This window comes from Aegilops tauschii, chromosome 5 (assembly GCF_002575655.3).
Source record: "Aegilops tauschii subsp. strangulata cultivar AL8/78 chromosome 5, Aet v6.0, whole genome shotgun sequence".
Taxonomy (NCBI): domain Eukaryota; kingdom Viridiplantae; phylum Streptophyta; class Magnoliopsida; order Poales; family Poaceae; genus Aegilops; species Aegilops tauschii.
In genome coordinates, this window is record NC_053039.3 from 385697438 (window position 1) to 385721381 (window position 23944).

The 23944-nt window shown below is 46.0% G+C and overlaps 1 long non-coding RNA gene across 1 annotated transcript; it reads left to right on the forward strand.

The window, feature by feature from the left end:
* Positions 1-11942: 11942 nt before the first annotated feature.
* LOC141023447 (uncharacterized) lies at positions 11943-23546 on the forward strand. The gene is made up of 2 exons (XR_012184957.1): positions 11943-12757; positions 13551-23546. It is a non-coding gene; the product is annotated as an uncharacterized lncRNA (long non-coding RNA).
* Positions 23547-23944: the final 398 nt, after the last annotated feature.

Below are 23944 nucleotides of genomic sequence, written 5' to 3' on the forward strand. Positions count from 1 at the left end.
CACTCATCGACCAACACCTCCCAACAATCCATCCGATCCGCACACCATCTCGGAGGCGCCTAAGTTAGCAAATAGAAACTTGAGCGCTACGGCTAAGAATTACTAAATGAAGGAAGTTAAGTAGAAGGCCTTAAGAATTACCTTCATGTACTGCTCCTTACTCAGGAACTTATCGCGGCACGCCGGCTTGGTCTTCTTGATACCACGCAAGGCGTAGTAGTCTCGAACAGCCTGCACCCGAGCCTCGTGCCGTAAGTTCTGGAGTAGGCGCTTGCAGACGTTCTGGATAACATTTGCGCTGTCCTCCTCGTATCCCTCCTCACACCTGTAGAATGTCTGCAATCAAATGAGACGATATTGATTAGTACAATTAATAACTAGCTAGTTGAAGATTTTGAAATGTGTAAAGGAGAAATTACCCAGAACGTCCTGATCACCATGTCTGCCCTCGTGTCGCACACGACACCGTCGATAATGACATCCGGCGGGGCCGGGGCAGCCACGTAGTGCTCCCAGCTCAACCCAAGCTCTGGAAGCCGACCCTCACCAGGCAACGTGACAAACCCCGGGAAGTTTTGCCGGCAAAGAACTCCAAGGACGGAGTTGGGCCGGCGGACACTATGATGGTGGTCCCAACCCCTGCAGCATGACAAGGCCAACGCATTAGTTATTTGAAGAAACGTGAATGCAGAAGGTACAAAAATATTAAATGCACTTACGTACCTCTCCCCATCAGGGAAGATCAACCACCTCTGCTCGCGGGTCGCCGGCACGGACGGGAGTCGTGTAGCACCACGCTGGTAGACGGTGCCACCCTCCTCCTCAAGATCAGTCGGCTCCCCGCCATCATCAGCATGGCCACTCGGCTCCTCGGGCTGATCCGGCCAGGTACCCCATCCGGACGTGTGCTCCTCCGGGGTCTCGTGGGCCGAACTCTCGTGGGCCGAAGGCCAGTCGACCCGAGGCTCGTGGGCCCAAGACCCGTGGACCGGAGGCTCATGGACCGGAGTCCGTGTAGCCTCCTCCTCGGACGAGTCCACCCTAGCAGTCACGTGCTCGGGTGAAACAGTTGGGGGTGGCGGCGAGGAAGGCGCCGTAGCAGTCACCCTACCTCCTCTCCCGCGACCACGTGCCCCACCTCCTCTCTTCCTACCTCGTCCCCTGCTGGGCACCGCGGTCGACGAAGAAGGGCCCGGCGGTGTGGACATACTGTCCAGCAACGCTCGGCGGAGAGGTACGTCTGGAATCGAAGACCTCAGACCACGCGCCGACGAAGAAGGGGCCTTGGCGCGCTCCCGACCAGCGCCCACCATCTTTCAACACCTGCCATGACAAACAGTAAACGAAATTAGTACAACATAAAAAAAAGACCGACATGAATAATAATATGTGTATCACTTAAGTGTATCATCATCAAGTACAACATTAAAAAATTTAATACCTGACACTACTAATAATCTCGATCAGTATCATCAATAAATGCATAATCATCATCATCACTATAATCAATGACGGGCTCATAGGGTTCAGTGGCATCAACATGTTCAAGGCCACCTTGACGTAATCGGTCAAGCAATGACAGGTCATCCGCAGCAGTAACCTCTTCTTGTTCCGGCTCTTCTTGTTCCTCCTCTGGGGTGATGTCGGATTCACTGTCGCTGTCTACTTCAATGTTTTGGGGTGAAGTATAGCGGTTCTTGAAACGCTTTTTGGAAAGACGTGTCTCTTGGAAGAATTCTCCTTCATATGTGTCTGGGTTAATGTGAGGTTCATAATCCTCTTCCTTTGGGGGAGATAGTCTAGCACGTGGCGGCACTTCATAAATGACATCCCAACCTTTCAGATTTGGATTAGTTTGGCAGGTCCACGGTAGATAGAATACTTGGGTCGCCTGTTGAGCCGTAATATAGACATCAGGAACATCTAAATGGGTGCTTTGGTTGATTTCAACTAGCCCTATATGTTCATGAGTCCTTCTAGTCTCCTTCGGCTGAAACCAATAACATTTGAAGACTACGACATTCGGTGGGTTTTCACCATAGAATAGAAGTTCATAAATTGCTTCCACTCTCCCATAATACTCGGTACCTCCTTCGCCGATAGCAGATACACAACAATTTGTAGACTTTCGGTCGGCCATAGATAGCTCTTTGCCATAGGTACAAAAGCGATACCCGTTGATGTCATATTTGTCAAATGAACGGACCTTATAGTCAAAACCATTAGCGACTTGTCTCAATTCGGCGTCCATAGACTCTGAATTAGCCTACAAGTTTAATATGAAAGGATTGTTGCATTACGCACAAATTAGCGAATGAAACCGGGATAGCCGCCTACAAATTAGCCTACAAGTCTAATAGAAATTACCGTTTGTTTGAACCAAGAGATGAAACCGGGATAGCCGCCTCCTTGCTTTGCGAGAAGCTCATACTCTTCGACAGAATCCTTTTGGATCACCGCTCCATGCGAGAATAAGGCGACGTATCGACTGTATGAAATATCTAGGAATAAGAGCAGTTCAAAGGAAATAGAAGTTGCGAAACTATGTACCGAGAACTTACTCGATGTAGGGCCGCACTTCTATCAGGTTGTTGAAGATATACACCGAAATGGTCCGCCATTGTTCGTTATCCAAAGATACTGGATTTGAAACACTGGCTGGTGCGAGATTCCCTTTGAATAGGCTGAGGTTGGATCCACCCTTTTTAGGGTCGTCAGCATTGTACCGAGGCTTCGGATTATGCAAATGACGATTTTTGGCTTCGTAGTGTGCTGTCACGAAGTTTGCCGCCTCCTCAGTGATGAATGCCTCAGCCATCGATGCTTCAATTCTACGTTTATTTTTACATTTTTGTCTAAGCGTCTTCTGCATCCTCTCAGTTGGGTAGCACCAACGATTTTGCACGGGCCCCCCCAATCTTGCCTCGGTCGGGAGATGCAAAATCAAATGTTGCATTGGATTAAAGAAGCCCGGTGGAAAGATATTCTCTAACTTGCAGATCAACTCCGGCGCCAACTCTTCCATTTCTTCTAGCACGCCAGGCGATAGTTCTTTCGCACAAAGAACACGGAAGAAATAGCTGAGTTCTGCCAGTACTAGCCATTCATCCTCAGGGATGAAGCCACGCAACATCACCGGCATTACCCGCTCAATCCATATGTGCCAATCATGACTCTTGAGACCAAATATCTTCAATTTATCAAGACTGGCTCCCCTCTGTAGATTCGCTGCAAACCCATCGGGGAACATCAACTGCATTTTCACCCACAAGATAATTTCCCTCATAGCTGGCCTTCCAAGATTGAACCATGCCTTTGGCTTCGTCCAGTTCTGCTTTCCTTTCGGTTCTTTCATGTTTTGTAACGGCCTATCACATAGCGCCTCCAGATCGACTCTAGCCTTAGTATTATCCTTTGACTTCCCATCTATGCCGAACAATGTACCAAAAAGTGCCTCGGCGATATTCTTCTCAGTGTGCATCACGTCGATGTTGTGTGGGCAAAGGAGGTCTTTGAAGTAAGGCAGATCCCATAAGCATGTTTTGTGAGTCCAGGCGTGCTTAGAATTATACCCCTTGAAGTACCCTGGACGCTCTGGATCTGGCTCGAGAGCGTTTAACTGATCCAGGGTCTGTTGGCCTATCAATGCATGTGGTGCAGAGTTTTTGACAACTCTACCTCTGATGAAGTTCTTCTTGTCTTTCCTGAACTTATGGCGAGGATTCAGGAACTGTCTATGCATGTCGAAGCAAGAAAACTTGCGACCGGCCTGAAGCCAACGAAACTCAAGAGCTCCCTTGCATGTGGGGCACGGGAACCTTCCATGCACACACCAGCCAACGAATAGCGCATACGCCGGCAAGTCATGCGTCGAGTACATGTACCAGACACGCATTATGAAGTTCCGTTTGCTATAGGCATCGTATGTCTTGAACCCATTATCCCAGGCTTCTTGCAATTCGTCCTTAAGCGGTTGCATGTACACATTCATATTTTTCCCCGGATAGTTGGGCCCTGGAATTATCAACGTCAGGAAAATGTTCTTTCTTTGCATAATCTGTCCGGGGGGGAGATTGAGTGGAAAGACAAATACGGGCCAACAACTGTATTGGGCTGCCGTCATACCAAACACACTGAACCCATCCGTACTGATGCCGACTCGAGGATGCCTCGGATCTGCCGCTTTGTCACCATGTAATTCATCCAACTTTTTCCACGCAACACCATCCGATGTGTGTACAATCATCAGATTCCCATCTGCATCTAGTTCGGTTCTTTTGCCCGTTTTGTGCCATGTCATCTGTCTGGCCGTCTCTTCGACCATGAAAAGACGTTGAAGTCTTGGTACGATTGGCATATACCGAAGAACACTAACGGGGATTTTGGTCTGTGTCTTCTCACCCATACCGTTGTCTACCACAACATACCTGGAAGACTTGCAAATGGGACAATAGTTCAAGTCCGCATAGTCAAGCCTAAACAAGACACATCCTTTCTCACAGGCATGTATCTTATCATAGGGCATCTTCAGTGCACGGAGGATTTTGTCCGACTGGTACAGGTTTGCAGGCATTACATGGCCTTTGGGTAGAAAGCGTCCAAATACTGTCATCATTGCATCGTAGCATTCTCTGCCCAAGTTGAACTGAGCCTTCAGAGCCATTACTTGTGAGATGGCATCCAACTGACAAAGCTCAGTGTGCTCATGGAGCGGACGTTTTGAAGACTCCAACATTTCATTGAAGGCCTTTGCAGATTCCTCCATCTCCTCCTCCGAATCCCGAGCATCATCAAAGTCTTGCACCATGTTTTCCATCCCGGTACCATGCTCGTCGGTGCGACGACGATCCACCTCAGCTCGGTCACGTTGGGCAGACTCACCATGAAATGTCCACACCGTATAATCGGGCGTAAAACCACTCTTCTGCAGGTGTTTGCCCATTTCAGCCTCTGTCCTCTTTTCCCAATTGCCGCACCGTAAACAGGGGCACCAGGTTTTCCTCTGGCCATTTTCAAATGCGGCTCGCACAAACCCCTTGGTTTTTGTGAACCATTCAGTGCTCCATTTGTTCTGACCAGTGTGACCGGTGTACATCCACGCACGATCACTCATCTTGACTTTCAGAGCTACTAGACACACAACAAATATATATATATATATATATATATATATATATATATAATTCACCATGTATGTATTCATCAGTTGATCTACTTTGTCAATTTTATTACGTCCATGCAACCTACACTCTAATAGGTCATGATAGGTCCTAATCCCACCCGAGTATGTTTAGATTGGGTTCATTTTCCCATGCTATGCCCCGGATCCTACGCAAAATTTCGGCAGCACCTCCCCGCTGTTCTCCTGATACACGTCTCTGCAATAAACAGAGAGGATGTGTACCCGGAGAACAACAGGGGAGGCACTGACGAAATTTATGCGTCGGATCCGGAGCAAAGCATATGGGAAAACGAACCCAATCTAAACATACTCGGGCTGTCCATGGATAGCGTTGGACAATTCGAAAGAATCAAGGTTATCAATATGCAAATGCATGCTATGACGCTTTCGAACGGGAGACACATATTGGTTACGCATACTGATGATTCAAGACACATATATATCTAGCTATCAAGTTTCATCGGAATAGATCAAATAATTAATGGGGGAGGAGGACATGTCATTTGTGCTCACCCACGAACGAAGGGGCAGAGCTCGTCAAACGCACGGCGAGGTCGTCGAACACCAAACCTCGCAGCGATGAAACAACTGCACATTTAAAACTACCCGATCAACACAATTATATATGATGTTTTTCATAACAAAATCGAAAGATATATGACCTAACTAATAATTCACAAATATATGACCCCGTCGGCTTCTGGAAGGCCAAAGAACACCTTTTCGGGAGGTGTCGGGGGTCGGGGTGTCGTGTCGGTCTCGGGGTGCCGTGTCGGGGTCGGGGTCTCGGGGTCGGGGTGTCGGGTCGGGGTCGGGGTGCCGTGTCGGTGTCGGGGTCGGGGTGTCGGGTCAGGCTCGGGGTCGGGGTGTCGGGGTCGGGGTCGGGGTCGGGGTCGGGGTCTCGGGGTCGGGGTCGGGGTCGGGGTCTCGGGGTCGGGGTGTCGGGGGTGTCGTGTCGGGGGTCGGGGTGTCGTGTCGGTGTCGGGGTGCCGTGTCGGGGTCGGGGTGCTGTTTCGGGGTCGGGGGGTCGGGGTGTCGTGTCGGGGTCGGGGGTTAGGGGGTCGGGGTGTCGTGTCGGGGTCAGGGGGTTAGGGGGTCGGGTGTCGGGGTGGAGTCGGGGTCGGGTGTCGGGGTGTGGTGTCGGGGTTGGGGGGTCAGGGGGTCTTCTCATTCTTCTACTACTTCTACTTCTTCTCATCCCCCGTCTTCTTCTTCTTCTTTCTCCTCCTCCTCCTCCTCCTCCTCCTCTTCTTCTTCTTCTTCTTCTTCTTCTTCTTCTTTCTCCTCCTCCTCTTCCTCTTCTTCTTCTTCTTCTTCTTCCCCCTTCTACTTAACCTAAACCTAAACTAAAAACCTAAACTAATTAAAACTAAACTATTTAAACTAATTAAACCTAAACTAATTAAACTAAATAACCTAAACTAATTAATTCTAAACTGAAAAAACATAAACTAAAAAACCTTATCTAAACAGAAAAAAACAAAAAAACAGAAGAAAAAAATGGGAGGGGCTCACTGTGGGGGGCGGCGACGGGTCGGGGAGGGGCCGGCGACGGGGGGCCGGGGCGGGGCGGTGGAGGAGGCGAGGCGGCGGGGGGCCGGGGCGGGGCGGTGGAGGAGGCGGGGCGGCGGGGGCCCAGGCGGCGGGGGGCCGGGGCGGGGCGGTGGAGGAGGCGGCGCGGGGCGCGGGGCGGCGGGGGGCCGGGGCGGCGGTGGGGCGCGGGGCGGCGGGGGGATGGGGCGGTGGGGCGGCGGGGAGCCGGGGCGGCGGGGGCGACGGGGCGGCGGCCGGCGGCGGCGGCGGGGTGGGAGGAGAAGGGCGAGGACGAAGTGAGTAACGGGCGGGGGGGTACCGGCCGTTAGTCAAGTGCCCTCTTTGCCGTCAGCCAGCCTTTGCCGTCCGCCTTTTTGCCTCTTTGCCGTCTGCTAGCGGACGGCAAAGAGGTGGGCCGTTAAGATTTTTTCAAACGAGCGGGGGGTGGGGGCCACCACACTCTTTGCCGTCTGCCAGCGGACGGCAAAGATTCTTTGCCGTCGGCTGGCAGACGGCAAAGAGCTGGCTGATGGCAAAGAGCTTCTTTGCCGTCAGCCTTTTCTTTGCCGTCTGCCTATGTGTAGTTGATGGCAAAGAGCTTCTTTGCCGTCAGCTAGCAGACGGCAAAGAGCTGGCAGATGGCAAATTAGCTGATTCCAGTAATGCGTGGTGACGATGATGATGTTCCACCGACGCAGGGCTTCGCCTAAGCTCCGCAACGGTATTATCGAGGTGTAATATGGTGGAAGGGGGCACCGCACACGGCTAAGAGATCTCAAGGATCAATTGTTGTGTCCATGGGGTGCCCCCTGCCCCCATATATAAAGGAGCAACGGAGGAGGAGGCCGGCCCTAGGAGGGGCGCACCAAGTGTGGAGTCCTACTAGGACTCCCTAGTCCTAGTAGGATTCCACCTCCCATATGGAATAGGAAAAGAGGAAGGGAAAAAGAGAAGGAAGGAAGGGGGCGCCCCCCTTCCCTAGTCCAATTCGGACCAGACCAAGGGGAGGGGTGCGGCCACCCTTGAGGCCCTTTTCCTTCTTTCCCGTATGGCCCAATAAGGCCCAATACGTATTCCTGTAACTCTCCGGTACTCCGAAAAATACCCGAATCACTCGGAACCTTTCCGAAGTCCGAATATAGTCGTCCAATATATCGATCTTTATGTCTCGACCATTTCGAGACTCCTCGTCATATCCCCGATCTCATCCGGGACTCCGAACTCCTTCGGTACATCAAAAATCAATAAAACTGTCATCGTAACGTTAAGCGTGCGGACCCTACGGGTTCGAGAACTATGTAGACATGACCGAGACACGTCTCCGGTCAATAACCAATAGCGGGACCTGGATGCCCATATTGGCTCCCACATATTCTACGAAGATCTTTATCGGTCAGACCGCATAACAACATACGTTGTTCCCTTTGTCACCGGTATGTTACTTGCCCGAGATTTGATCGTCGGTATCTCGATACCTAGTTCAATCTCGTTACTGGCAAGTCTCTTTACTCGTTCCGTAATACATCATCCCGTAACTAACTCATTAGTCACAATGCTTGCAAGGCTTATAGTGATGTGCATTACCGAGTGGGCCCAGAGATACCTCTCCGACAATCGGAGTGACAAATCCTAATCTCGAAATACGCCAACCCAACAAGTACCTTTGGAGACACCTGTAGAGCACCTTTATAATCACCCATTTACGTGTGACGTTTGGTAGCACACAAAGTGTTCCTCCGGTAAACGGGAGTTGCATAATCTCATAGTCATAGGAACATGTATAAGTCATGAAGAAAGCAATAGCAACATACTAAACGATCGGGTGCTAAGCTAACAAAATGGGTCAAGTCAATCACGTCATTCTCCTAATGAGGTGATCCCATTAATCAAATGACAACTCATGTCTATGGCTAGGAAACATAACCATCTTTGATTAACGAGCTAGTCAAGTAGAGGCATACTAGTGACACTCTGTTTATCTATGTATTCACACATGTATTATGTTTCCGGTTAATACAATTCTAGCATGAATAATAAACATTTATCATGATATAAGGAAATATATAATACTTTATTATTGCCTCTAGGGCATATTTCCTTCAGTACGTATAGCGGCCAGTGTGCAAGAAACAAAATACGGCCATGTACGTACATACGGGCGGGGTCTCGAACGCCTACTCGCGCATAGGTACGGCCAGGGCTCGTGTACATGGCTGGGTCGGAACGGAGAAACAGCGTCGTCGTCGTGTTCATGGGGAGCCAACCGGTTGGGTCGGAACGGAATGCGTCGTCGTGTTCATCGGGAGGGCTTGGACGGAACAGCCGATGGAAACGAGGCCTGGCGTGCCGCAGAGCGGAGGAAACGACCTTGTGTTCGACCGGCCACGTTCGAAACGGGATCCTGTTCATCGGGAGGGGTCTGGCGTACCGCAAAACAGAGGAAACGGACTTGTGTTGGACCTCCTACGGTCGAAACGGGGTCCTGTTGATCGGGAGGGGTGTGGCGTACCGCAAAACGGAGGAAACGGACTTGTGTTGGAGCGCTACGGTCGAAACGGGGGTCCTGTTTCATCGGGAAGGGTGTGGCGTACCGCAAAACGGGACTCCGGGGGATACTGTTCATCTCTACCGTCGACCTCCTCCAGCCTCCACGGGCTACTGTTCATCCACCGTCGACCTCCTCCAGCCTCCACCTGCGACTGTTCATCCACGGGGTCCTGTTCATCTAGCCTCCGCCGCGCGCTACTCCACCGGCTACTGTTCAACCACCCCTCTCCACGGGCTCCTGTTCAACCACCCCTCCACGGGCTAGTTTTCATCCACCCCTCCACCGTCTACTGTTCATCCAGCCCTCCGCGGGGTCGTCCTATTCATCCAGCCCTCCACGGGGTCCTGTTCATCCAGCCCCAACCGGCTCGATCGATCAGGGTCCTGTTCATCCACCCCCACCGCTCACTGTTCATCCAACCCCCCCCCCCCCCCCGCAACGCTCATTGTTCATCCAGAGCTAGCATCGATCGGCTTCAGTTAGCAGCAGTAGCGGAGGAATCGCTCGATCGGGTTCAGTTAACAGCCATCGATTGATCGCTCGGGTTCAGTAACGCGTAGCCTGCAGTGCAATCGCTTGGGTTCAGTTAGAGCCCAACGCCTCGCTCGGGTTCAGTTACAGCCCAACGCCTCGCACACACGCGCGTACGTGTACGAGAGAAACGTGCATCGCTCAGCCCCCGACCACCCACCATAACCGGGAACTCACCGAAATTTTCCTAGTATGCCTCTACTTGACTAGCTCGTTAATCAAAGATGGTTAAGTTTCCTAGCCATAGACATGAGTTGTCATTTGATGAACGGGATCACATCATTAGGAGAATGATGTGATGGACAAGACCCATTCGTTAGCTTAGCATTATGATCGTTACAGTTTCATTGCTACTGCTTTCTTCATGACTTATACATGTTCCTATGACTATGAGATTATGCAACTCCCGAATACCAGAGGAACACTTTGTGTGCTATCAAACGTCACAGCGTAACTGGGTGATTATAAAGATGCTCTACAGGTGTCTCCGATGATGTTTTTTGAGTTGGCATAGATCAAGATTAGGATTTGTCACTCCGATTGTCGGAGAGGTACCTCTGGGCCCTCTCGGTAATGCACATCACTATAAGCCTTGCAAGCAATGTGACTAATGAGTTAGTTGCGGGATGATGCATTACGGAACGAGTAAAGAGACTTGCCAGTAACGAGATTGAACTAGGTATGGTAATACCGACGATCGAATCTCGGGCAAGTAACATACCGATGACAAAGGGAACAACGTATGTTGTTATGCGGTTTAACTGATAAAGATCTTCGTAGAATATGTAGGAGCCAATATGAGCATCCAGGTTCCGCTATTGGTTATTCACCGGAGATGTGTCTCGGTCATGTCTACATAGTTCTCGAACCCGTAGGGTCCGCACGCTTAATGTTTGATGACGATTTGTATTAAAGAGTTATGTGATTTGATGACCGAAGATAGTTCGGAGTCCCGGATGAGATCATGGACATGACGAGGAGTCTCGAAATGGTCGAGACGTAAAGATCAATATATTGGAAGGCTATATTCGGACATCGGAAAGGTTCCGAGTGATTCGGATATTTTTCGGAGTACCGGAGAGTTACGGGAATTCGTATTGGGCCTTAATGGGCCACACGGGAAAGGAGAGAAAGGCTTCAAGGGTGGTTGCGCCCCTTCCCCATGGATTGGTCCGAATTGGACTAGGGAAAGGGGGCGCCCCCTTCCTTCCTTCTACTTCTCCCTTCCCCTTTTCCTATTCCATGTGGGAGGTGGAATCCTTGGGCGCGCCCTATGAGGGCCGGCCTTCTCCTCCCTCCATCCTTTATATACGTGGCCAGGGGGCACCCCATAGACACACAAGTTGATTTCTTAGCCGTGTGCTGTGCCCCCCTCCACAGTTACACACCTCGGTCATATCGTCGTAGTGCTTAGGCGAAGCCCTGCGCCGGTAACATCATCATCACCGTCACCACGCCGTCGTGCTGACGGAACTCTCCCTCGGCCTCAACTGGATCAAGAGTACGAGGTACGTCACCGAGCTGAACGTGTGCAGATCGCAGAGGTGCCGTGCTTTCGGTACTTGATCGGTTGGATCGCGAAGACGTTCGACTACATCAACCGCGTCACTTGACGCTTCCGCTTACGGTCTACGAGGGTACGTAGACAACACTCTCCCCTCTCGTTGCTATGCATCACATAGATCTTGCGTGATCGTAGGAAAAAAATTTGAAATTACTGCGTTCCCCAATAGCATTTCATCATGTCATCATGAGCATTGCATCCGCATTTGTTTTCAAAAACTTGCATCTGTTCATAGTTGCCGCGTCTCTCCTTTGTCGTCATTGGCCGTTCTTAGACCAACCACACTTCCAACCTTGTTCTTCGTTTTCTCTCTTGTCTTCTCCGGGGCCTTTTGTCACGCACCTTGTTTTTGTTGACCTCTCTCAGACCACCCCTCGCGCGCGTCCGAAAGCTCTCCCGAACCCGAACCGGGCAGTCGTGACCGATGGGTCCGGATCATCCCCAAACATTCCTAAAATATTTTCGGTTCCTTGTTGGACTCTCTACCTATTTATTTCTCGACCGTCCGATTGGGATCGAAGGGACGAGGTAGCCCCTACCTATATAAACAGTCTAACCCTAGCTAGCCTGTCCAATCCATCCATCCCCTCACCCGCCGCCGCCACCTACCTCCGGATCCCTCCTGATCCCCTCAATTCAGCCAGCAGCCTCCGACCACCTCCCTCGTTTTCAGCTCTGAACCAATCCCGCAGCCTCCTCCCGATCCAGTCCAATCATTCAGCCACGTCTCCTCTGCTCCGTTGGATTTTGATCCAACGACGCAGCGGCCCCGAGCAGCCTCCCTCGCGCGAGCCCCGCAGGAGCTCGAACCCGAGCGGATCGAGCCAGCCGTCCCCGCCGGTGATGAGCAGCAGCGCCAACAGGACCTCCCCGCGCGCCGCCAGATCCAGGCCGGGCCTCCTCGCGCCCTCCTTCCTCCCGTTCTTCTTGTCTCTCGACTCTAACCTCTCTTCCCCGTGTTCCTCGCAGAAGAACTACGCCCATGGCCGCCTCAAGCTCGTCTCCGTTGGATCCGTGCCCGCGCCCTTTCCCTGGATGCCCCCACCTGGATCCACTCCTCCTCGCCTCGTCTGCGTCGCCGGAATCGCGCCAAGTCCGCCACCGTTGTCCTCTGCTCGGGAACGAGCTCGACCCCGCGGTCCTGGCCTCGTCCCGTGCCCTGATCCCCCGCGCTCAAGCTGCCCCGTCATCGGACCGCCCGTTCCCGTCCTCCTCGCGCGGGATCCGACGAGATCCGGCCGATCTCCCCGCGCCCCGCCGCCTGCTGCGTCCTCTGCATCGTGCTGGCGCGTTGTTCCCCTGCTTCTGCGTGCGAGCACGTGAGGACGTCGACCAGCGCTAAGTCCTGCTTCTCCCGTTTTCCGCGCCTTCGCCAAGTCGCAGCCGGCCCAAGGCCGATGTGAGCTGCCACCCAAACTCCCCCTGTGCACTGTTGGGCTGGACAGTTTCGGCCCATGTCATGTTTTTTTCCTCTGGACGAATTTAGCTACTTTCCAGAGATTTACAGTTTTACAGAAAAACCCTCTTTGTTCATGCATATAATAACTCAACAACCGTGCATCGGATTAAAACGTTTTAAATATGTAAACTGCTTAGAATTTCATCTAATTTCACAATATTTAACTTTCATCCATGTTAAAAATGTTTGAAATGTTGTTTGCAATTAATTTGCTAAATAGCATGTTAAAATGATTTATTTCATAACTAAATAATCGTAGCTCCGAATTAAATAAACTTTATATGTAATTGGGGTGGAAAAATGCATAGATTAACATGACACACTTACTTTGCATGTTTAACAACTCTAAAATATGGTTTATGGCAGAACAGTACCAAATCCAAAATACGCACATGGGGATTTTCCGGAATTGTTGTTTGTCATTCCGGCCTCATTTAAACTTGCCTAGATAGCTAGTTTTATTATGCTTCACCTCTTGCCATGTTAACCAACATTTAATATTGGTGAGTACCTTAAATGGGAGAGAACTAAATAATTGTTGTGAAGTTTCGTTAATATGCAACTCGTTGCATATTGAGCTCCACTTAATTCGTAGTATTGTTTGTTGCACTTTGCCATGCCATGCCTCTTTAAACCGGACATGCATCATACTTGATTGTGCATCATGCCATGGTTATGATATGTGTGTTTACCATGTTGTTTGCTTCTTTCCGGTTGTGCTTCTTCTCGATAGTTTCGGTTATCGTTGCGATTGTGAGGATTCGTTCGACTACGCCCGTTCGTCTTCTTCATGGATTCAGTCTTCTTCCTAGCGGGATTTCAGGCAAGATGACCGTCACCTTGGATCTCACTACTATCTTTGCTTTGCTAGTTGTCTCGATGCTATCGCTATGTCGCGCTACCTACCACTTGTTTATCAAGCCTCCCAAATTGCCATGATAGCCTCTAACCTTTTCCACCATCCTAGCAAACCATTGTTTGGCTATGTTGCCGCTTTGCTCAGCCCCTCTTATGGCGTTGCTAGTTGCAGGTGTACTTGCAGGTTGTTCCATGTTGGGACATGGATATCATGAGATATCACAATATCTCTTATTTAATCAATGCACATATATACTTGGTAAAGGGTGGAAGGCTCGGCCTTTTGCCTGGTGTTTTGTTCCACTCTTGTCGCCCTAGTTTCCGTCATACCGGTGTTATGTTCCTTGATTTTGCGTCCCTAACACGATGAGGGTTTATGGGCCCCTCTTGACAGTTCGCTTTGAATAAACTCTTCCAGCAAGGCCCAACATTGGTTTTACCATTTGCCTAATAACAACTAAAACTTGCATAGGGATCGACTAGCACCCGAGGAGAATTAATCAACCCCCCAGGCCAGTGCTCCTCTGAGTGCTGGTCCAAACCGAGCAGACTGCGAGGCCACCACGGGGCAACTCGAGGTCTGGTTTTACTCGTAGGATGTCTTATCCGGTGTGCCTTGAGAACGAGATACGAGCGGCTCCTATCGGGATTTGTCGGCACATTCGGGCGGTCTTGCTGGTTTTGTTTTACCATTTCAAAATGTCTTGTGCACCGGGATTCCGAGTCTGATCGGAGGGTCCCGCGATGGAGGATTGTCTCCACGGATCATGAGCTTGTCATGGGCTAAGTTGGGACACCCCTGCAGGGTTTAAACTTTCGAGAGCCGTGCCCGCGGTTATGTGGCATATGGGAATTTGTTAATATCCGGTTGTAGTGAACTTGAAGTAAACTCAACTAAAATACACCAACTACGTGTGTAACCATGATTGTCTCTTTTCGGGGAAGTTCGAGAGGAGAACACGGTTGGGTTATGTTTGAACGTAAGTAGTTCAGGATCACTTCTTGATCATTACTAGTTTGCGATCGTTTGCGTAGTTTCTCGTCCTACTCCTGTACTCGTAAGTTAGCCACCATACAATGCTTAGTGCTGCTGCAACCTCACCACTTATCCTTTCCTTACCCATTAAGCTCTGCTAGTCTTGATACCCATGGTAATGGGATTGCTGAGTCCTCGTGGCTCATAGATTACTACAACAACAGTTGTAGGTACAGGTAAAGCGACTCATGACGTGAGAGCGATGCTTGCTTGTTTTGGAGTTCTTCTGCTTCTTCTTCTTTAATCAAGGGATAGGTTCGGGGTCGGGGAGCCTGGGATTAGCATGGTGGATGTCGTTCTTTTTCGTTTGATTTCATCCGTAGTCAGATCCTGCTCTTTTGTATGGTGATTGCTATGTATTGATGAACTGTTGTATTCATGTTGTGGCTTGTGGCGAGTGTAAGCCTTCATCTTGTATTCTCATCTATTCAGTACATGGTATGTTGTAATGATGTCCACCTTGCTATGCGCTCGAAATGCGGTTGTGCCCCAATCATAAATTCATCACGTGATTGGGATATAATCACATCTTGGGTGCTACAAGTGGAGTAGCAATTAGATGATGGGTTGCGAGAGTGACAGAAGCTTAAACCCCAGTTTATGCGCTATTCCGTAAGTGACCGATTGGATCCAAAAGTTTAATGCTATGGTTAGAATTTATTCTTAATACTTTTCTCGTAGTTGCGGATGCTTGCGGGAGGGTTAATCATAAGTAGGAGGTTTGTTCAAGTAAGAACAGCGCCTAAGCACCGGTCCACCCACATATCAAATTATCAAAGGAGCGAACACGAATTAAACCAACATGATGAAAGTGACTAGATGAAATTCCCGTGTACCCTCAAGAACGCTTTGCTTATAATAAGAGACCGTTTTGGCCTATCCTTTGCCTCAAAAGGATTGGGCTACCTTGCTGCATATTTGTTACTATTATCGTTACTTGCTCGTTACAAATTATCTTGCTATCAAACTACTCCACTACTTACAATTTCAGCACTTGCAGACATTACCTTACTGAAAACTACTTGTTATTTCCTTCCGCTCCTCGTTGGGTTCGACACTCTTACTTATCGAAAAGAGCTACAACTGATCCCCTATACTTGTGGGTCATCAAGGCTATTTTCTGGCACCGTTGCCGGGGAGTGAAGCGCCTTTGGTAAGTGGAATTTAGTAAGGAAACATTTATATAGTGTGCTGAAATTTATTGTCACTTGTTGCTATGGAAAACAATCCTTTGAGGGGTTTGTTCGGGGTATCTTCACCTTGTCCGGAACCACAATTAACTACCCCTCAACCTACTACACCTACTGAAAGTATTGAATATGAAATTCCTTCGGGTATGGTAGAACAACTGCTAGCTAATCCTTATGCAGGAGATGGAACAGAACATCCTGATATGCACTTGATATATGTGGAACAAATTTGTGGATTGTTTAAGCTTGCAGGTTTACCCGGAGATGAAGTGATGAAAAAGATTTTACCTTTATCTGTGAAGGGAAAATCATTGGCATGGTATAGGCTATGCGGTGATATTGTATCATGGAATTGGAATCGTTTGAAATTGGAGTTCCATCAAAAAAATTATCCTATGCATCTAGTTCATCGTGATCAGAATTATATATATAATTTTCGGCCTCGTTAAGGAGAAAGTATCGCTCTATCTTGGGGGAGGCTTAAGTCAATGTTATATTCATGCCCCAATCATGAGCTCTCAAGAGAAATTATTATCCAGAATTTTTATGCTCGGCTTTCTCGTAATGATCAAACCATGCTTGATACTTCTTGTGCTGGTTCTTTTATGAAGAAGACTATTGTATTCCATTGGGATCTTTTGGAAAGAATTAAATGCAACTCTGAAGATTGGGAACTTGATGAAGGTAAAGAGTCAGGTATTAAACTTAAGTATGATTGTGTTAAATCTTTTATGGATATCGATGTTTTTCAAAAGTTTAGCACTAAATATGGACTTGACTCTGAGATAGTAGCCTCCTTTGTGAATCATTTGCTACTCATGTTGAACTCCCTAAAGAGAAGCACCTATTAAAGAAGAAATTAAAGAACCGGTACCGGTTAAAGAAGAAACTATAATTTATAATGCTAATCCAGTTGTCTCCTCTGCTTATATTGAGAAACCACCTTTTCCTCTTAGGATAAAGGAACATGCTAAAGTTTCAACTCTGGTTAACAAAATCTATATTAGAACACCTAAACCTGATGAACAAATTAAAGTAGAACCTAGCATAACTATGGTTAAAGATCTCTTAGAAGAAGATATTGATGGGCATGTTATTTACTTCTGTGAAGAAGCTGCTAGAATTGCCAAACCCGATAAAAGGGATAAACATAGACCTGTTGTGGGCATGCCTGTCATCTCAGTTAAAATAGGAGATCACTGTTATCATGGCTTATGTGACATGGGTTCTAGTGTGAGTGCTATTCCCTACACTTTATATCAAGAAATTATGAAAGACATAGCACCCGCTGAGATAGAAGAAATAGATGTTACTATTAAACTTGCTAATAGAGACACCATATCACCATTTGGGATTGTTAGACATGTTGAAGTCTTGTGTGGGAAAATAAAATACCCTACTGAGTTTCTTGTTCTTGGTTCCCCACAAGATGACTTCTGTCCCATTATCTTTGGTAGACCTTTCTTGAACACAGTTAATGCTAAGATAGATTGTAAGAAAAAAACTGTCGGTGTTAGTTTTGGTGGTGAGTCTCATGAGTTTAATTTTTCCAAGTTTAGTAGAAATCTTCATGAAAAATAACTGCCTAGTAAGGATGAATTAATTGGTCTTGCTTCTATTGATGTGCCACCTACTGATCCTTTAGAACAGTATTTGCTAGACCATGAAAATGATTTACATATGCATGAAAGAAATGAAATAGATAAGATTTTCTTTGAACAACATCCTCTACTTAAACACAATTTGCCTATTGAAACTCTAGGAGGTCCTCCTCCACCTAAAGGTGATCCTATGTTTGAATTAAAATAATTGCCAAACACTTTGAAATATGCTTATCTTGATGAAAAGAAAATATATCCTGTTATTATCAGTGCTAACCTTTCAGAACATGAAGAAGAATGATTATTGAAAGTTCTAAGGAAGCACTGGGCTGCTATTGGATATACTCTTGATGATTTAAAGGGCATTAGTCACACTCTATGTCAGCACAAAATTAATATGGAACCTGATGCTAAACCAGTTGTTAACCACCAACGTCGGTTAAATCCGAAGATGAAAGAGGTGGTAAGAACGGAAATATTAAAACTTCTAGAAGCAGGTATAATCTATCCCATAGCTGATAGTAGATGGGTAAGTCCTGTTCATTGTGTCCCTAAGAAAGGAGGTATAGCTGTTGTTCCTAATGATAAGAATGAACTTATCCCACAAAGAATTGTCACAGGCTATAGAATGGTAATTGATTTTAGAAAAGTAAACAAAGCAACTAGAAAAGATCATTGCCTTTGCCTTTTATTGATCAAATGCTTGAAAGATTATCTAAGCACACACACTTTTGCTTCCTTGATGGATATTCTGGCTTTTCACAAATACCTGTTTCTCAACCTAATTAAGAAAAGACCACTTTTACTTGTCCTTTTGGAACCTATGCTTATAGACGTATGCCTTTTGGTTTATGTAATGCACCTGCTACCTTTCAAAGATGTATGACTGCTATATTCTCTGATTTTTGTGAAAAGATTGTTGAGGTTTTCATGGATGACTTTTTTGTTTATGGGAAGTCTTTTGATGATTGTTTCAGCAATCTTGATCGAGTTTTGCAGAGATGTGAACAAACAAATCTTGTCTTGAATTGGGATAAGTGCCACTTTATGGTTAATGAAGGCATTGTCTTGGGTCATAAAATTTTTGAAAGAGGTATTGAAGTGGACCAAGCTAAGGTTGATGTCGTTGAGAAAATTCCATGTCCTAAAGATATAAAAGTATTCGTAGTTTCCTAGGTCATGCTGGTTTCTATAGGAGATTTATCAAAGACTTCTCTAAAATTTCTAGGCCTCTCACTAGTCTTTTGTGGAAGGATATTCCTTTTGTTTTTGATGATGATTGTTTAGAAGCCTTTGAAACACTCAACAAAGCCTTAATTTTTGCACCTATTGTTCAACCACCTGATTGGAACTTACCTTTTGAAATTATATGTGATGCTAGTTATTATGCTGTTGGTGCTGTTCTAGGACAAAGAGTTGATAAGAAATTGAATGTTATTCATTATGCTAGTAAAACTCTAGACAGTGCTCAAAGAAATGATGGTACTACTGAGAAAGAATTTTTAGCAGTTGGGTTTGCTTGTGATAAATTTAGACCTTATATTGTTGATTCCAAAGTAACTATTCACACAGACCATGCTGCTATTAAATATCTTATGGAAAAGAAAGATGCTAAACCTAGACTTATTCATTGGGTTCTCTTGTTACAAGAATTTGATCTACATATCATTGATAGAAAAGGAGCTGAGAACCCCGTAGTTGATAACTTGTCTAGGCTTGAAAATGTGCTTGATGACCCACATCTTTATAAAGAAGGAGTAGATGGTATTATTAGACGTTGTGTACCTGAGCATGAACAGGGACAAATCCTACTGAAATGTCACTCCGAAGCTTATGGAGGGCATCATGCTGGAGATAGAACTGCTCACAAGGTATTGCAGTCTGGATTTTATTGGCCTACTCTCTTTAAGGATGCCCGTAAGTTCGTCTCATCTTGTGATGAATGCCAAAGAATAGGTAATATCGGTAAGCGTCAAGAAATGCCTATGAATTATTCACTTGCTGTTGAACCATTTGATGTTTGGGGATTTGATTACATGGGACCTTTTCCTTCCTCTAATGGGTATACACATATTTTGGTTGTTGTTGATTATGTTACTAAATGGGTAGAAGCTATTCCAACCAGTAGTGCTGATCACAACACCTCTATTAAAATGCTTAAGGAATTTATTTTCCCAAGGTTTGGAGTCCCTAGGTATTTAATGACTGATGGTGGTTCACACTTTATTCATGGTGATTTTTGTAAAATGCTTGCTAAGTATGATGTTAACCATAGAATTGCATCACCTTATCATCCTCAGTCTAGTGGTCAAGTTGAACTTGGCAATAGAGAAATAAAATTAATTTTGCAAAAGGCTGTCAATAGGTCCAGGAAGAATTGGTCTAAGAAATTAGATGATGCACTTTGGGCTTATAGAACAGCATATAAAAATCCTATGGGTATGTCTCCTTATAAAATGGTTTATGGAAAAGCTTGTCATTTGCCTCTTGAGTTAGAACATCAAGCATATGGGCAGTTAAAGAGCTCAACTATGATTTCAAGCTTGCTGGTGAAAAGAGGTTATTTGATATTAGCTCTTTAGATGAATGGAGAACCCAAGCTTATGAAAATGCAAAATTATTCAAAGAGAAAGTTAAAAGATGGCATGACAAAAGAATCCAAAGGCGTGAGTTTAAAGTCAGAGAATATGTTCTTTTGTACAACTCTCGTTTTAGATTGTTTGCAGGAAAGCTCCTCTCAAAATGGAAGGCCCATATGTCATCGAGGAGGTTTACCGGTCTGGAGCCATCAAAATAAATAATTCCGAAGGTACTAACCCGAAGGTTGTCAATGGACAACGAATAAAGCATTACATCTCAGGTACGCCTATTAATGTTGAAAGTAATATTATCCAAACTTTGACACCGGAAGAACACATAAAAGAGTCCTTCCAGAACACTCCATAATCGTGAAAATAAGGAGGTACGTGATACGGTAAGTAAACGGACTCCAAAAAATCCGCAAAAATATTTTTTATCGGTTTTCGAATATTTAAGAATTTTGGAAATAAAGAAACTTCCAGGAAGCGTCCCCTGGTGGGCACACGACACGAGGGCATCCGTATGCTTGTCCTCCAAGATAAAAAAATCTATATATACTTCCCGAACCTGTTAACCACCGTATCACGGAGAAATCCTCTGTTCTCTTTTCCTTGTTGTTTTCTGTCAAATCCCATCTACCATGGCTGCTTCAAGCTCCTCCAAGGACAAGTTCTTCAAGATCGTCATCAACCCATATCTGCGGGAGGTGGTGCAGCACCCTCAGGTCATTGAGATGCATGAGGGGGTGCTTCACCTTCGCGATGTTCCCTGTCCCAAGGGGACGGGAACCATGGATGCTAGGCTCGAAGCTATGGAGCAAGATGTCTTCCGGTGCAAGGGGATGGTGGAGCGTGGACTCCATGCCAATCACCTCATGATCACGGACCTCTCCCGTGATCTCAAGGTGGGTGGCAAGCCCATGAAGGACATCATCTTCACCCTCAACCAAGTCTTTGAATATGAGGCGAGGTTTAAAGGTGTGAGTTTGGCTGCTAGTTGCAGGACCCGTGAGACTCACTCCTCCTCTTATGATGGTGGACCACTACCATGGAAATCCGAGGACAAGATCTCTTCTTCTTCACCACCTCCATCTTCCTCACCACCAAAGAAGAACTGAGTATCGGGTATGGGCACTCCCCTTGGCTTCCGCCAAGCTTGGGGGAGGTGCCCCGGTATCGTATCATCCCACTATTTTTTTGCTTTTACTTGTCTTCGTTCGATCTTTTGCTTTAGAATGAATAAAAGTTTAGTTCGATCCTTTCTTATTTGAGAGTTTGCTTAGTGATCTATCATTGTAATCGTGTGCAAGTTATATAATAAAGTATAGTTTGAGTTTTTGCTTTCCTCACTCTTATGTTGCAATAAAGAAAAGAAATAAGAAAGAAAGAAAAATAGTAAAGAAATAAATAAAAGAAAGGAAATAAGTCAATAAGATCATATACTAATCCTATGGTAGGTGATGGCACCACATAAGGAAAAGTATAGGTAGGAAATTTTATTAGAGATTGACAAACATAGCATTAGTCAATGATGCAACTCATGAAAGAATTAATAAGGGAAGAGAAGATTCACATATAAATATACTATCCTAGAAATCATTTGTGATTGTGAGCCCTCATCAAAATATTATATGCCAAAATTATTGACGTTGGACAAGGAAGATAACTTAATGGTTTATGTTTGTTTATATTCACATAGAAGTCATATTGTCATAGATCCTTCAACATGTGGTGCTTGCCCCTATCTTTGCTAGCCAAAAATTCAGCACTAAGTAGAGATACTACTTGTGCATCCAAAAACCCTTAAACCCAAATCTTATTTTCAAGTGTCCACCATACCTACCTAGGGATTGAGCAAGATCCCTCAAGTAAGTTGTCATCGGTACAAAAAGGCAATAAAAATTGCTTCTAAAAGTGTGAGATCATTTAGTGTAAGAGAAAATTGAGCGTTGTACGAACTTGGATGACAAATAATAAAAGTGACAGACTGCATAATAAAGGTTGTCATCTTAAGGGGAAATAGAACGTGATGTTCTTTTGCACTAAGGGATTGAGCATACAAACAAATAAGTGCATGGCAACCTCTGCTTCCCTCTGCGAAGGGCCTATATTTTACTTTCATGTATTTACTTTTATGCAAAGAGTCAAAGTTTTCCTTCTATTCCTTTTTATTTTTCTCCTTTGGCAAGCATCATGTGGTGAGGAAAGATCTAGGCACATATGTCTAGTTGAATATAGATAGCATGAGTTTTATTGTTGACATCACCCTTGAGGTGAGTATGTTGGGAGGCCAAACTATAAGCCCCTATCTTTCTATGTTTCCGGTTGAAACATTTTGCTCATGTGTACGTGGTGAGTGTTAGAAATCATAGAAGACTATATGATGGTTGAGTATGTGGACTTGCCTAAAAGGCTCCGACATGTGACCCTTCCTGAAAAGATGATGATTTGTAGTTTCAAAAGTTGACTGAGAACATAGTTTGTTGGTTTCTAATAGAGCTTTTGCTTTGTACTTCGATTATATGATGAACTGTTATTTATTCATTAGAAGTGTATGATAAAAGTCTTATGTTTAAATTTTTTGTTGTTATGATAATGAACATGATGCTTCTATGTCCGTATTTTGTTTTTATCGACACCTCTCTCTCAAAGCATGTGGACATGTTTTTCGATTTCAGCTTTCGCTTGAGGACAAGCGAGGTCTAAGCTTGGGGGAGTTGATACGTCCATTTTGCATCATGTTTTATTACTATTATTTATAATGTTTTTATCCATAATAATGCTTTTTGGAGTAATTCTAATGCCTTTTCTCTCATAATTTACAAGGTACATACCAAGAGGGAGAATTCCGACAGCTGGAAATCTGGACCTGGAAAAGCTACGTCAGGCTACCTATTCTGCACAACTCCAAACAAGCTGAAACTTCACGGAGATTTTTTATGGAATATATAAGAATTATTGGAGTAAATAACTACCAGAGGGGGCCACTAGGTGGGCACAACCCACCTGGGCACGCCAGGGAGCCCAGGCGCGCCCTGGTGGGTTGTGCCCTCCTCGGCCCACCTCCGGTGCCCATCTTCTGGTATATAGGTCATTTTGACCTAGAAAAAAATAAGGAGAGGACTTTCGGGACTGAGCGCCTCCATCTCGAGACGGAACTTGGGCAGGAGCACTTTTGCCCTTCGGCGGAGCGATTCCGCCGAGGGAACTTCCCTCCCGGAGGGGGAAATCATCGTCACCATCATCACCAAAAACTCTCCCATCTTGGGGTGGGCAATCTCCATCAACATCTTCAACAGCACCATCTCATCTCAAACCCTAGTTCATCTCTTGTGTTCAATCTTGTTACCGGAACTATAGATTGGTGCTTGTGGGTGACTAGTAGTGTTGATTACATCTTGTAGTTGATTACTATATGGTTTATTTGGTCGAAGATTATATGTTCAGATCCATTACGCTATTTAATACTCCTCTGATCATGAGCATGTTTATCATTTGTGAGTAGTTACTTTTCTTCTTGAGGTCACGGGAGAAATCATGTTGCGAGTAATCATGTGAATTTGATATGTGTTCGATATTTTGATAGTATGTATGTTGTGATTCCCTTAGTGGTGTCATGTGAACGTCCACTACATGACACTTCACCATATTTGGGCCTAAGGGAAGGCATTGTAGAGTATCAATTAGATGATGGGTTGTGAGAGTGACAGAAGCTTAAACCCCAGTTTATGAGCTATTCCGTAAGGGACCGATTGAATCCAAAAGTTTAATGCTATGGTTAGAATTTATTCTTAATACTTTTCTCGTAGTTGCGGATGCTTGCGGGAGATTTAATCATAAGTAGGAGGTTTGTTCAAGTAATA